The sequence below is a fragment of the Medicago sativa genome, chromosome 6 (assembly GCF_051527215.1).
Source record: "Medicago sativa cultivar Bolivia chromosome 6, Bolivia_mono, whole genome shotgun sequence".
NCBI lineage: Eukaryota > Viridiplantae > Streptophyta > Magnoliopsida > Fabales > Fabaceae > Medicago > Medicago sativa.
In genome coordinates, this window is record NC_140754.1 from 66,712,766 (window position 1) to 66,728,269 (window position 15,504).

Sequence of the window (15,504 nt, forward strand, 5' to 3'; positions counted from 1 at the left end):
GAAGTAATAGTAGTAAGTAGAGTATCGTTCCGCTAGGGAGTTGTTCAACTTAATTAACTTTTTAAAGAATGATTAGAGGAGAGAAAGTTTAGTAAAAAGGAGGTTTGATTGCTGAAAGTAATTAACAATAATAATAAAAAGCCTTGGGATTATTGGTTCGTCATAATAACAAATCCTTCACTAGACAAGACTTAACATCTAATTCCATGGTTTACACCTTAATTTCTAAAGACCGGCTTCCCTTAGCCCCTCACCTTTCCGATGAAAGTCCGGTGAGAGTTTACTTCTAGTAACCAAGCCTATTTCGCTGACTTGATTACTAGAAGATGCATATAGGACTGAAACTACTTGTGTCTCAATAATTGCAAAGACTATTTCACTGTTTTGCAATTATTGTCTAGATTAACTTGTTCCAACATCAAAACTCCGCTCTCGCTTTATGAATTGATGTTTGGGATGATGGATTAACGATTTTCAAACCCTTCACTTTCGCTTCCACAGTTTGATAATTGTTAATCCACGTTAAGACGGTGAATCTAGATTAGAAATTAGGGTTACATAAAATTAGGGTTTAAGCTTGGTTTGTTTAGGATTATGTCACTAGACTTCCCAACAATCCCAAGACGAAGAAGTCTACTCACTCATGTTCATCGTAGACATGGGGGAAGAAGAGAGAAAATAACAGTAAAGTAAAATTGCAAGAAAGAAAGTAAAAGAATAAAAGACTTTTATTGATAATTAAAATATTCTAAGCAAAAGTAAGGTGAATGTTTATGGTCGAGAGCTACTCTATTTATAGCTTTACAATCGACTTAGAAACTAAGCAACTAAAAGGATAAGACAGTAAAGCTGCAACAGGGTAACTTGAGCCCGAAGAAAAGCAGCAAAAGAGGATTCTGGGTCGAGCACGGCCGTGCCACATGTTGGCACGGGCCGTGCCACATGTTGGCACGGGCCGTGCCAAGCTTCTGGTAAGGGGGATTATATTTTTGTCCCGTATCTTCGTATTTTCGCATTGTATTTGCTCCAGTCCTCTTTCTTTTGCTCCAAGACACCTTCCACCATATATTCGTTCCTAAAATAAAATAAAATGCAATTTAAAGTAAAATATTCTAAAAGGAAATGAAATTCAATAAAATAAAATCAAATCTTAATTAAAACTAAACTAAATAAAGCATTAAAATAGACTATTCTATAACTCATCAAAGAGCACGACCCTGCTGACCTATGTGGAGTATTTTGATCATATATTGAGTTCTAAATGTTGGAATGAGGTCAAACCAACGCCCAGTTAAAGGTAACATTCATATCTACAACTTTCATGAAGACACTGAAATCTTATTCGCAACAGAAGAGTGCAGTGTTTATTTTTTGTTTCGGTTACAGAAATCAACGATTTTCTGCGATTTCGTATGTGCGATTTAGCCTTAAGGGTCCTTTCCTAACTTCGTTTTCGACCCTAAACTCGCCAAACTCGACCCTAATCTTCACTTCATGACTACCCTATCATTCAAACACTATTCTTCGTTAACCTACCTGATTATCCACTCTTTTTAAGACTAAACCTCAATTAAAAAACCTAAACTAGTTTTCCTCAATTGTCATCTTTCAATTTCTTCTTTCAATTCGTTCATCATAATTCACTCATCAAAATTCACATCATAACAGCAACAATGTATTAAAATTTAAGACAACCCTCCCATCATAAACTAAGATACCCTAAAGTGCAAAGATTCTCCCCCTTACCTAGAATTCTCTGGAAACACAGCTTTTGGTTCAATTCTCCTTAGTGAGGGTTTGCCTCCTTTCCTTTCTACTCCTCTCTGGTTCTCACGTTCAGCAATAATGTTTTATAAATTTCTATTCCTCTATTTATACTAGGAAACTAGGTTAAATTCTTATTATTATTACTTTTCTCCCCTCCACCTATCATAATTTACTCCCTCCTTCCCCACTTATTTTATTACTTCTATTTCTCACCTCATATCTTTATTATTTATTATATCATTCATCTCTTTATAATTTAAATTCATATAAAATATTGAGCCCGTTTGTTATAGCTTTTTTAAGAAAAAAATCACTTTTTTTTAAAGAAATAACCACTTTTAAGAGGTTTGTATCCGTTTGCTACAGATTTTAAAAAAAATGAGAATCTAAAAATAGCTTCAAATGAGAAGTTGTTAAGAGCAACTTCTCAAAAATAGATTTTTTTTAGAGGAGAGAGAAAATATGATTTAAAAGATTGAACTAATTTTGTAACAAAAAATCCCTTATATATAGTTGCATCCAAACAAACTAAATTATTTGTTTAAAAAAAGTGATTTTTGTTACGGTAAACAAATGCAAAATAGATTCTGATTTTTCACAAAATCTCTAAAATATAATCTCTAAATTATTTTATGTCAAAATCACTTTTATTGTAATCCGTAACAAACAGGCTCATTAATAACCACTAAAACTCTATTTTTCAACAATGGCACACTATTTTTCTCCCTAAAAATTGTTTTTCTCACATTATTCACTCGACTAGTTAACTTCTCCTTACTTCCTTATTATTCGTAACACCTATAACCACAAAATATTTAATTTAATAATATCAAGTCTCAATGATAATAATAACAATAATAATAATTTTACTCGATAATAATATTAATATTATCTATTAATAATACTGACAATTAATATTAAAAATCGGAGTGTTACAACTCTCCCCCACTTAAAGAATTTTCACCCTCGAAAATTAACTGAAGGTGACCACTCTGGACAAAACCCCCTTCACTTTAACATCCTATGTTTGTCTATATAACACACATTCCTCCAATGACCATCATCCCATCTCATAGCTCACCTAAATCATGTCTATAATTAGATATAATTCACCCACTCATAACTAAACTTAAAATATCAAACTGAGAGTTTTCAACCCATATTATCATTCTACCATGCTAAGTATCAATACCAAGCTTTTGCCTTTAAATACCTCAACTTATAACTAGCACCTATCTACTCCCGAGATTGTCACCGTAACATTTAACTTCTTACGCCGAGGACTAATACTCCCTCACTCGTTCCTTTCCCACCCACAACCTCCTGTTGAAAGCTCGACTATATCTTATCAGTCGGAACCTCATAAAGTCTATTACGCTTCTGATTCTTACCCTCCTTATCCCTAGATATCTTGTAGCAACCAGACCCTCGCTAAGCTACTCTCCATTAACCATTATTTCATGCACCATTAGTAGTTATATATACTATTACAGGAATCAGGTCTTGACAGTGTCTGCACACGTGCCGCCTGTGGAGACTTAACAAAATTATAAAACCTAGGCCGAATGGACCGACTTGCTCTGATACCAACTAAAACACCCTAATTCCATCGATAAATTTTAAATAATAATAATATATTTAATAATAAGGATGTTACACAACTCGACTTTATATCACAAAAATAATATAATTTTCTTGCTAATTAAAAATTTCAGCAGCGGAAACATTTCACTATTCTCATTAATAAATCTTATCATTGTCATTCAAGATCATAAATTGAAATAACATTAGTTCCCATATTCAAACTCAAAATCAAATTAATTTAAACGTTAACCCCAACCCATGGTGTTACATATCAGAGCTCATATTCAACTATATATCTAATCATTGCTAAAATGAAACAGACGGAAGACAATTCCCGTCGTATCCTGCTAGGCGTACAGCAACTAGATCTCTTCGTCCTAAGTAACTGTACCCCACGGGTACAGACACCATAAATACAACAACAAGAAAGGGGTGAGAAATCCAGCCATAACATATTATTAGAAAAAGCATGCACATTAAGTAAATATCAAAAAAATATTGTCTCCACTATGTCATCACTCTCATCAGTTACTATGTATAATCTCTTCATTTCACATATCACAGCAGCACATCATCTTCACACTCAAACACCCAATACAAAATCATCATATATATGCATATGGACTCTCCTAACGACCTATATGATTGTGGTACCACTCCTACTCATCACTTTGCCAGAGTTATGTTACTGGACTTTTCTCATCATAGTTTGCTAGAGATATGTTACTGGACTTCTCCATCAGTCATGCACTCCATCAGTCTTAGACTCTGTATGAATGCATAGAAATAAATTCGACAGGTAACACAAGTATACACGTATTCAAATAATTCACATATTAATGCAAGAATCTCAATAAAATGCACGACTCTAATGCAAGAACACAAATCATCAACATACTCATCATCATCAAAGATAAGCATCATCACTCTCATCATCATAATGATATAGTTATCGTCATCTTCATCATCACTAAAATATAAATATTATCATCCTCATCTTCATCATAAATTAATCATCATCACTCTCATCGTATTTATTATATATATATATATTTAATATTAATCATCGACACTCTATCATAGTTATAGGATTACTCATCATTACTCTATCAATCATTTATATCACCACTTATTTTCTTCATTAATCCAATCCTTACGCGTGACTCATTTCTACATGAACATCCCTCTATTTTATTTTATTATTCATCTTCCAGACATACTCTATCCCATCATCTATTCTAGGCTCTCTATATACTTTACTGTTGATAGCATAACCTATTACTCATTCTTAGTCTCTATATTCTAATTCACCACCATCGTCATTAACTCTTTCGTAATTATTCTTCTCATTTAAAATGACTTTATATCTTATTACCTTGTTCTCACATTCGTCGTCATCTATACATTGACTATTCTTCTAATCTTAACTTAATCCTATCTTTCATTACCTAATTCACAACTCCCTATCTTTCTTTACATCTCGCCTACGATCATCTAACTCGACTACACTATAATCTTGATTTGTTTTTACACTTTAAACATTTCTATATAGCATTCACCATAAGTTATTTAATTACCTTAGCTCTCTAACTCTCCAACTATCAATACTCTTAAGATCATTATTTTTAACGTCCTCTTGTCAAGTCATCTTTTAACATCATTAAATTCACTTAGATCACTATCACCGTTTATGTTTTAGACTTGCTATTATCCTGAGGTAATCGCTTCTATTTATGCCTGATCACACTCCCTCATTAAAATGTAAAGCTTAAGGACCCTCACCTTTAGTTTTCACGCTAACGGATTTATCAAAATCACTAATACTATCACGGATGGTTTAGAGTCCACTACAACGGTGGTGCTGAAACTTCATGAAAAACGCAGCATGACACACATGCGACATTTTAATCATAACTCAACTTAGGAATGTCTGAATGAGGTCAAACTAAATCTAAAATAAAGATAATACCAATATCTACAACTTTCATGAAAGAACCTTAATCTAATTCGATATAGAGTGCATGACCTTGCTGACCTCTGCGTAGTATTTTGATTATAACTCAAGTTTTTGACGTCTTATTGGAGTCACTCCAAAGACACATGAAAGCTAACATTCATATCTACAACTTTCATGTTTACATCGAAACCTAGTTCAGAACATAAAAGAGTCGAAAGTTGGATTTCCTAAGCCTCGGAAAGAGCACGACCCTGCTGACCTATGTGCAGTATTTTGATCATATATTGAGTTCTAAATGTTGGAATGAGGTCAAACCAACGCCCAGTTAAAGCTAACATTCATATCTACAACTTTCATGAAGACACCGAAATCTAATTCCCAACAGAAAAGTGACAGTTTTTATTTTTTGTTTCGGTTACAGAAATCACAGATTTTCTGCGATTTCGCATGTGCAATTTAGCCTTAAGGGACCTTTCCTAACTCCGTTTTCGACCCTAAGCTCGCCAAACTCGACCCTAATCTTCACTTCATGACTACCCTATCATTCAAACACTATTCTCCATTAACCTGCCTGATTATGCACTCTTTTTAAGACTAAACCTCAATTCAAAAACCTAAACTAGTTTTCCTCAATTGTCATCTTTCAATTTCTTCTTTCAATTCGTTCATCATCATTCACTCATCAAAATTCACATCATAACAACAACAATGTATTAAAATTTAAGACAACCCTCCCATCATAAACTAAGATACCCTAAAGTGAAAAGATTCTTCCCCTTACCTCGAATTCTCTCAAACACAACTTTTGGTTCAATTCTCCTTAGTTAAGGTTTGCCTCCTTTCCTCTCTACTCCTCTCTGGTTCTCACGTTCAACAATAATGTTTTATAAATTTCTATTCCTCTATTTATACTAGGAAACTAGGTTAAATTCTTATTATTATTATTATTATTATTATTATTATTATTATTATTATTATTATTGTTATTATTGTTATTATTATTATTATTATTATTATTATTATTACTTTTCTCCCCTCGACCTATCATAATTTACTCCCTTCTCCCCCACTTATTTTATTACTTCTATTTCTCACCTCTTATCTTTATTATTTATTATATCATTCCTCTCTTTATAATTTAAATTCACATAAAATATTAATAACTACTAAAACTCTATTTTTCAACAATGACACACTATTTTTCTCCCTAAAAATTGTTTTTCTCAAATTATTCACTCGACTAGTTAACTTATCCTTACTTCCTCATTATTCGTAACACCTATAACCACAAAAGATTTAATTTAATAATATCAACTCTCAATGATAATAATAATAATAACAATAACACTAATTTTACCCGATAATAATATTAATATTATCTATTAATAATACTGACAATTAATATTAAAAATCGGGGTGTTACATAAAACAGCACCAACAGCATAATCACTTGCATCACACATTAATTCAAAATCAAGATTCCAATTAGGAGCAGCGATTATTGGTGAGGAGGTCAACCTCTCTTTTAGAGTTTCAAATGCATTTAAACATTCATTATCAAAGGTAAAAGACTTATCCTTATTGAGCAAGTTGCTCAATGGTTTGGCGATCTTTGAGAAGTCTTTAATGAATCGCCGGTAAAATTCGGCATGACCAACAAAGCTTCAGATACCATTGACATTCACCGGTGGTAGGAGCTTTCCAATCACATCAATTTTGGCCTTGTCAACTTCAATGCCTCGGGAAGAAATCTTGTGACGAAGTACAATGCCTTTGGTCACCATGAAGTGGCACTTTTCCCAATTGAGCACCAAGTTGGTTTCTTTGCACCTCTTCAGAACGGTGTCTAAATTCTTCAAACAAATATCATAGGATGATCCAAACACGGAGAAATCATCCATGATTACTTCAATGCTCTTTTCAATCAAGTCGGAGAATATCGCTTGCATACATCTTTGAAATGTTGCAGGCGCATTACATAAACCAAACTACATCCTTCTATATACAAAGATCCCAAAAGGACAAGTAAACGCCGTCTTTTCATGGTCCTCTGGATTGACGGTGATTTGGTTGTAACCCGAGTAGCCGTCAAGGAAACAATAATATGCTTGACCGGAAAGTCTCTCAAGCATTTGATCCATGAATGGCAATGGAAAGTGATATTTTCTTGTTGTTTGATTGAGCCTCCTATAGTCAATACACATTCTTCACCCGGTAACCGTTCTTGTCGGAATGAGCTCATTCTTATCATTTGTGATTACCGTCATTCCTCCCTTTTTAGGAACTTCTTGTACCGGGCTCACCCAAACACTATCATATATCGGATAAATCATGCCGGCCTCAAGTAGCTATATAACTTCCTTCTGGACTACTTCTTTCATGGTTGGATTTAACCGGCATTGTGGTTGAGCCACCGGTTTAAAGTTGTCCTCCAACAAAATTTCATGCATGCAATATGAAGGACTTATGCCTTTATGATTGGACAATTACCAACCTATTGCTTCCTTGATGTTCTTGAGGATTTCAATCAACTTCTTCTCTTCAATGCTTGACAAAGAGCTACTAATGATTACCGTCTTTGTGCCATCATCTTCAAGGAACACATACTTTAAATGTGACGGCAACACCTTCATTTCAACCTTTGGCTCTTCAACTTTGTCTTTTTCTTTCAATTCCTCTATTTTTGTTTTGTCTGGAGGAATTTCCTTCAATGTTTCAAGTTCCTTCAAGCATTCTTCAATCTCCTTTTCTTCTTTCGCACTAAGAACATTAAGTGCATCGGTGAGCACTCTTTCAAGAGTCGTTGGTTTGTGCAATTGTTTCCTAGTATCCATGATTATTTCTTCCAATGCATCCACCTTAAAGCAAGCTCCTTTGTCTTTTGAGTGCTTCATTGCATCATGGAGATTGAAACTGATTTCCTCATTATCAAGCCGCACTTTCATCAAACCATCATCATAATCAATCATCATCCTTGCGGCTAGCATGAATGCCCTTCAAAGAATCAATGGTACATCATCATCCTCTTCAATGTCCATGACCACGAAGTCCACGGGGAAGACAAATTTATCAACCCGAACCAAGACATCCTCGGCTATCCCCATTGGTCGGGTTATGGACTTGTTGGCTAGTTGTAAGGTCATTTTGGTCAACTTTATATCTAGGCCACCAACCCGCTTGACAACCGAATAAGGAATAAGGTTGATACTTGAGCCTAATTCAATAAGTACCTTACCAACATTGATTTTTCCAATGGCCACCGACAATTTTACTCTTCCGGGATCTTTCTCTTTCTTTGGTAACCGCCTTTGGATGATTGCGCTACAATTTGCGTCTAATTGAATGGTTTCTTCATCATTGTACCGACGCTTCTTGGATAAAATCTCCTTCATGAACTTGGCATAAGTTGGCATTTGTTCAAGAGCTTCGGCAAAAGGAATTTTGATCTCTAATCTCTTGAAAATATCAAGAAATCTCTTGAAATGTTTCTCCAAGTCCTTCTTTGATGGAGCCTTTGGATATGGAAGATTGTGAGCCGGAACCTTCTTCCCGACTTCTTTCTTCCTACCTGTCTCCTTCTCCACATCCTTTTCAACTACTTCATTTTTTTTTTTTTGTATTTTTTCATTTTCAACTATACTTGTATTATTCACATCTTCATCACTATGTACCTCATCCTCTTCCTTCTCTTTTCCTTCATCATCTTCCTTTTCAACTACTCTCCTTTCCGCCTCTAAGTTGTCATCAATCCCTTGTCCAATCACTTTGCCGCTTCTGGTTGTGATGGCTTTGCATTGTTCATTCTTCGGGTTGTTTTGTGTGTTTGCAGTGAAGGCTCTTCCTTGTTGATTGGCCAATTGTTGAGAAATTTGGCTCAAGTGTTGAGCTTGTTCTCCCATTTGCGTCTCAAGATTCTTGATGGACGCATTGGTGTTTTGTTGGTTACCCATTGAAAGTTGCATAAATTGATTAAGAGTATCCTCCAACTTTTGAGTACGGTCTTGTTGAGGTGGATATTGTTGAAATTTGTTGAATGGCTATTGATTAGATGGTCCTGCAGTAGGCCTTCATGGTTGTCCATAGTTGTTGTTCCCTCTTTGGTAGTTGTTGTTTGTCGGATACCTCCCTTGATTGGAGTTCCCTTGATATTGACCTTGATATTGCCCTGTCCTTTGTTAGTTGCCCACAAAATTAACCTCTTCTTCAAGTGGTGGTGGACAATAGCCCGTTGGATGATATCCGGAACACATCTCACAAAAGTTCACTTGTTGATGCCTTTGCTCTCTTTGCAATTGTTCTTTGATGAGTTTAGGCATATCCTTCATTTGAGTCTTCATTTCTTCAAGTTGTTGCGTCAAGATTTTATTTTGTGCAAGATTTGCATTGGTGGATCCTAACTCAAGAATTCCGTACTTTCTTTTGTGCACTACTTCGGTTGTGATTATTTGCTCGATCATTTAGTGCCATCTTGTTGATGATGTCTACCATTTCCTTTGGACTTAATGCCATCAATGAACCTCCGGCAGTTGCATCTAAGATAAGCTTTGGTTAGGAGTGTATTCCTCCCCGGAACATATGGATTTGTGTAACATCATAAAACCCGTGCTTCGGACACTTCCTCAGCAATGACTTGTATCGCTCCCATGCTTCACATAATGACTCATTTGAACCTTGAGCGAACATGTTGATTGCGGTTTTGGCATCTAAATGTTTGTTCTCCGGATAGAATCTTTCTTGAAACGCCTTCACAAGTGTATTCCAATCATCCAAGACTTGCGGTGGTTTGTCTAACCACCATTCTCGAGCTTTACCAATGAGTGAATGCGGGAATAATCTTAGGAATATAGCTTCTTCCTCGGCTTCCGATGCACCAAGAGTACCGGCTACTGCATAAAACACTGAGAGATGTTGATATGGATCTTCATAGTCTAAACCAGCAAAGGGATGAGATGTGATGAGTTTAATGGTTACGGATTTCATCTCCATCTGTTTCTCCTTTTGCTTTCCAGGATGAGCTAGCCGTGTTGGACTTATCCAACTTGGCATCACACTTTGATTATCTTCCGGTTGGTTTAGATTTTGATTGTTTCCAGCCATTTCTTCTTCTTCAATGGTACGTAATGAAGGAATGAAAGTTGAGGTTCCTTCTTGTTACTTTTGCTTGGCTAATTCTTTCTTTTTCTTTTTCTCACTGTTGTTCTTGCGGACCGTCTTCTCAATCTCAGGATCGTATTTTAATTCGTCGGGTGGAATTGTACCTTGCATAAAAAGATTTCAAAGATCTAACCAAGAGATTAGCAACACAAAGGATAATGAATGATATATATACAAAATGAATATGTGCAAAATTTTCTTAAAACGATAAAATAATCGAAATGTCTATGAGATCTAAACGCCAGTCCCCGGCAACGGCGCCATTTTGATGTAGTATTTTTCAACGATCAAAAGTAAGTGTTATATGTATCGTCTCGTCTCCTTAGGGACTAGTGCGGTATCACGGACCATTCGACACCAAATATCATTTTAAGTTAAAGATTGATTGTTTGTTTGTTTGAAACTAAGTTAACTAATTTGCGAAAATAAAAGTTGAGATTAATAAGGCGTGAAACTTGTTAGGGTTTGAGTTCCTTGATTAAACATCACACATAACCTACAGATCATATATGGATTCTAACTTCTTTTTGATGTTATCATGTATCCCTCGACAATATCATTCATGTCCAAATAATATTGTGAACTCAATTGTATCGTTTAATCGTCGATGTCTCAAACTATTAAACGATCCAAGAGTCGATCGTATCGTCCAATCGATGATTTCTCAATCTATTAAACGATCCAAAAGCATTATGTTTGGATACAAAAGGTGATTATCAAAACATTATTTCCATGTCTAGAAGTCATGTTTTGATAGATGATTATCCTAAACATAGATTCAAAAGTATTTTTCAATAGCAATTAAATCAAACATAAACAATAAAGTGCAAGAATAATCTAAATATCAAATCAAATGCTAGAACCATATATTTAAAGATCAAAAGATTACATGTTTAGCTAAGATCAAGTACCTCTAACCCCAACAATGGAGATTTAGCTACTCATTGTCATGGAAGCTTTGCAAGAATGGATTGAAAGAGAAGGATTCATTATAAACTTGTGATTTCTCAACAAATGAGGAAGAATCCACCTTTTCTCACTCTATGAAGAACAAGCCCTATATATATATATATATATATATATATATATATATATATCTAAAACTATTTCAAAGTATTCTATGAGATTATAAGATATTCTAAATGAAGTGATCAAGTGGGCTATTATAGGAATTCAGTTCTGCATCAACTCGCCTCACGAGTAACTTCATTCGCCATGGCGAGTTGAGGTTTCTTCACCAGTGGGTTTGTGCCACGTCAGCTCTGGGGGAGTTTAGGCCACCCTAACTCGCCTCGCGAGTAATATCGTTCACCATTGCGAACTCTTGACCTCCTTACTCGCCTTCCTAACGCCATTACAAGTTGGTGGCGAGGACTTACTGGAATTGCTCGCCATCCAAAAGCCATTGCGAGTTGGGGGCGAGTACTTTCTGGGACTTACTGGAATTGCTCGCCTCTGACTCACCTTTGATCTCCTTTTACTCGCCATTGAGAGTAGACTTTTGTACTTCTTCTTTGTTTTTCTTCTTGCTTTGTGTCTTGAGTTAAATTCCTGCATAAATGGGTAAAGTAAGATAGATAAAGCGTAAAAGGGGAATAATCACTTATCTCTCGGCTTTTCCCTAAATAATTTGCAAAACAAGTGACAAAAGTGCCTTAAATATTCATTTAAATTACTACTTTCTGGCACTTATCAATGCTCTTGGTGGAAATCCCTTTGCAGCATGTCGAAATAACTCATATGGCTTGTCGAAATCTTAATCATGATTTAGACCAAATATTTTATTTTTGGTATTAACACATGTTGGAACAAAATGTGTTTAACAATGAACCTTAAAGAGTTTTGATGATAACAAGGTATTAAAAATTGTAAATTGGACTAGCTAATATTTGTTCGAGTGTACATGACCATAGTTAAAAAATTTACATCATATAAAGGTTCTGAAGAACAAAAAGAGAGCTAAGGAATCAAGAAAAGGAAGCTTTAAAGCGTCTGAAGAGAAGTGCTCCTGAAGACTAAAAGTGCTCCTGAAGACAAAGTGCTCCTGAAGAATGACGACGTCATCAGATGCTGAAAGTCATCAGAAGCAGAAGTTCATCAGAAGCGGGTAGTTCAGAAGCGACTTCATCAGAAGCTGAAGCTCATCAGAAGCTGAAGCTCATCAGAAGTTGATCATCACCACAAGCTGAAGATTCAAGGATCAACACTTCAAAAGCTGTCTATTGGATTCGAAAACACTGCAGAAGACTAGTGGAACTTTGCAACGATCATTTTGGTGAAGATTTGAAGGCTTTGGAAGCTTATCTTCAAAAACGTTGACATTGTACTATGTACGAACTGTACAACCACCTTCTCCACTACTCTGTTTTGTGTCCACGCTACAAGACAAGAAAACAGCTCTAGAATACAGCTACGCCTACAAAGATGTTCCTTCACAATGGGAATGGATTTCAAATTGGTTCTTCATAGGACAACAACCAAATCAGGCAAAAGATCATTGGTGAAAGATCAAGCTTCAATCAATGACTCTTTTGATGTGCTGGCAATTTCACAACGTCTCTTTCACACCTCTATATAAAGGAGTGAAGACTTAGAGATTGTCATACGACTCTACTACAATTTACAAGCGCCAAACCTCTGCTGAAATTGTTCTGCTTTCAAAGTCACTTAGAATTTCTGTTTCTCAAGTTCTTATCTTAAAAATTCTTAAGTCTTAGAGTCCGTATCTGATTTGTATTGTGAGCATGAAATTCTGGCACGTTAGACTTAAGATGTTCTAAACGATGTTCCAATACAAAACACAGTAAACAGATGTTGTATATGATGTTCAGAAAATTAAGCTAACAAACATAAAAACAAAGTAATAGACAGGAAAGAAAAGAGGCACATAGAAATTGTTAACCCAGTTCGGTGCAACGTCACCTACTCTGGGGGCTACCAAGCCAAGAAGGAAATCCACTAGTGCAGTCCGTATTCAAAAGCTCTCAGCAAACCACATTTGCACTTATGACCTAGGACCTACCCCAACTAGACTTCAACCTAGGAACTCCTAGATCTGAGATCCCATCTCACTCCCTTACAACTGATCACAAACCCGTGTGATTCCCAAATTACAAACTCAAATCAAATGAGGTTACCCTCAAAAATAACAACATGCAACCTTGCTTAAAAGCTTAGATGCAGTTCACAATCTACCTATCTCCTTACTTAAAAGCTTCGGAGTAGTGCACAGTATTACAACTCAAAGTACAGTCCTAAACATGCATCAAGATGATACACGAAAGGCTCACAAGATATAAGACTCAAAACCTAAACAAAACTTTATTTTGTAAAGAAATGTCTTGAATAATTCTTCAGGTCTTGCAGCCTCCTTTATATACTAAAGCAAAGTGTGTCATCCCTTCAATCAAGCTTCAGATCAAACCTGTGACTTATTGCTCAATCAACATGGCCAGATAAGGAAACTCCTAGAAAGTAGGCTCATTAAAAGTCACATTATTATCGCCTTAAAAATACTTTCCTAAGTCATTTTAACAATTCCTTAAGAAATCACATATGTTCTGATCTCCTCATAATTGCACACGGTTCAGACTAACTCAAGCTGGCGTGGATTCCTTCAATCAAGCAAGCGCATGCGTAAACATAGGCAAAGCACAAAACGTACAGACCAGGTCTGGATGTTGGAACATTGTGTTCCACATCTGAAGTGAATATTTGTTTTAGGCAAAAGTGAAGCCAACATACAAATATCCAACAATCTCCCCCTTTGGCAAATTTTTGGCTAAAACAAATTAAGCCCACACCTGTTAAAACAGAGAGATAGCACATGCAACCTTACCTTGAAGAAAGGTTCACATTCTCAGATTTCCAAAAGATACCAAAATACAAATCTTCCGTCATCACACATAATCTTTAGGACATGGAAGAAATATATTACAGGTCTCAGATTCTGCTTCCAATATTTTTACACAACAATTAACACATGGAAAAAGCAGACAAGAGAAACTAGAAGGTATCAGAGTGAAAATCAGAGTCTTGCAGCAGAGGACGTAGAAGGAAAAATAAATTCCTGTACATCCAAAACAGACACTCAACTGTCACAACACGCTACTTAGAGAATTATAGACAAACAATATTTAGTAGCTCAAACCAGCAGGATGTCCCAACATCCACAGGAACATTCAGGGACACATAAGTTTACTCCCCCTCAAGGAGCACAAACAGATATCTTTTACTCCCCCTGAATTCATGCATACCAAACAAAATCTTTCTCAAACTAGATCAATATGAAAACATGCATGCATAAACAGATCTGTCTTAATAGGGAAGACTCTAACACATCCATCAGAATGTCTCAACATCAACAGGCACATTATCTGAACACTAATCATCCTACTATCATATGACCACAATTCAGGAGTTCTTCATAAGATCATAATATCTGATAACAAACTGATAACAAACATGGCAATCATGGCATAGATATCTACTCCCCCTTTTTAGCCATAAAATATGCAAATTAAGAATACCATATACTTAGATGAAAAACAATCTTCAAATTGCAAAGATGTTCAACACAAGAGTACCAAGAAACATAAAGTGCAGGAAAAAAAATGTGCTGTTACAGACCATAGCACAAAAGTACTCAAATCATCCAGGGCATAGCTCACAAAACAAAAAAAAGTCCAATCATAACAAAAGAAACAGACAAAAAAATTATTCTTCTGCCTCAGAGCTGCTCCCAGAAGCTTCTTCTTCATCCTTATTATCATCTTCCTCATCTTCATTTTCTGCTTCTTCATCCTCTTTCTCAGATTCATCCTCATCACCATCTTCCTTTTTACTCTCAGCCTCATTATCTTCTGTACCAGCGTCCTTTCCTTCTAGGGTATGGATCATCAGTTCAAACATAGCCTTCCTCTCATCCAGCATGACACATGTGTCCTTCAAGGCTGCAATGATCTCTTCCTTTGTCATAATACCTGTATTAGGAGCAGAAGCAGATGTTCCAACAAGATCTGGAGCATGATGATCTCTAAACA

General features: G+C 35.7%; 1 pseudogene; it reads right to left on the reverse strand.

Annotated features, from left to right (window-relative positions):
* Window positions 1-8,304: 8,304 nt before the first annotated feature.
* Window positions 8,305-10,405, reverse strand: LOC146916462 (uncharacterized; annotated as a pseudogene).
* Window positions 10,406-15,504: the final 5,099 nt, after the last annotated feature.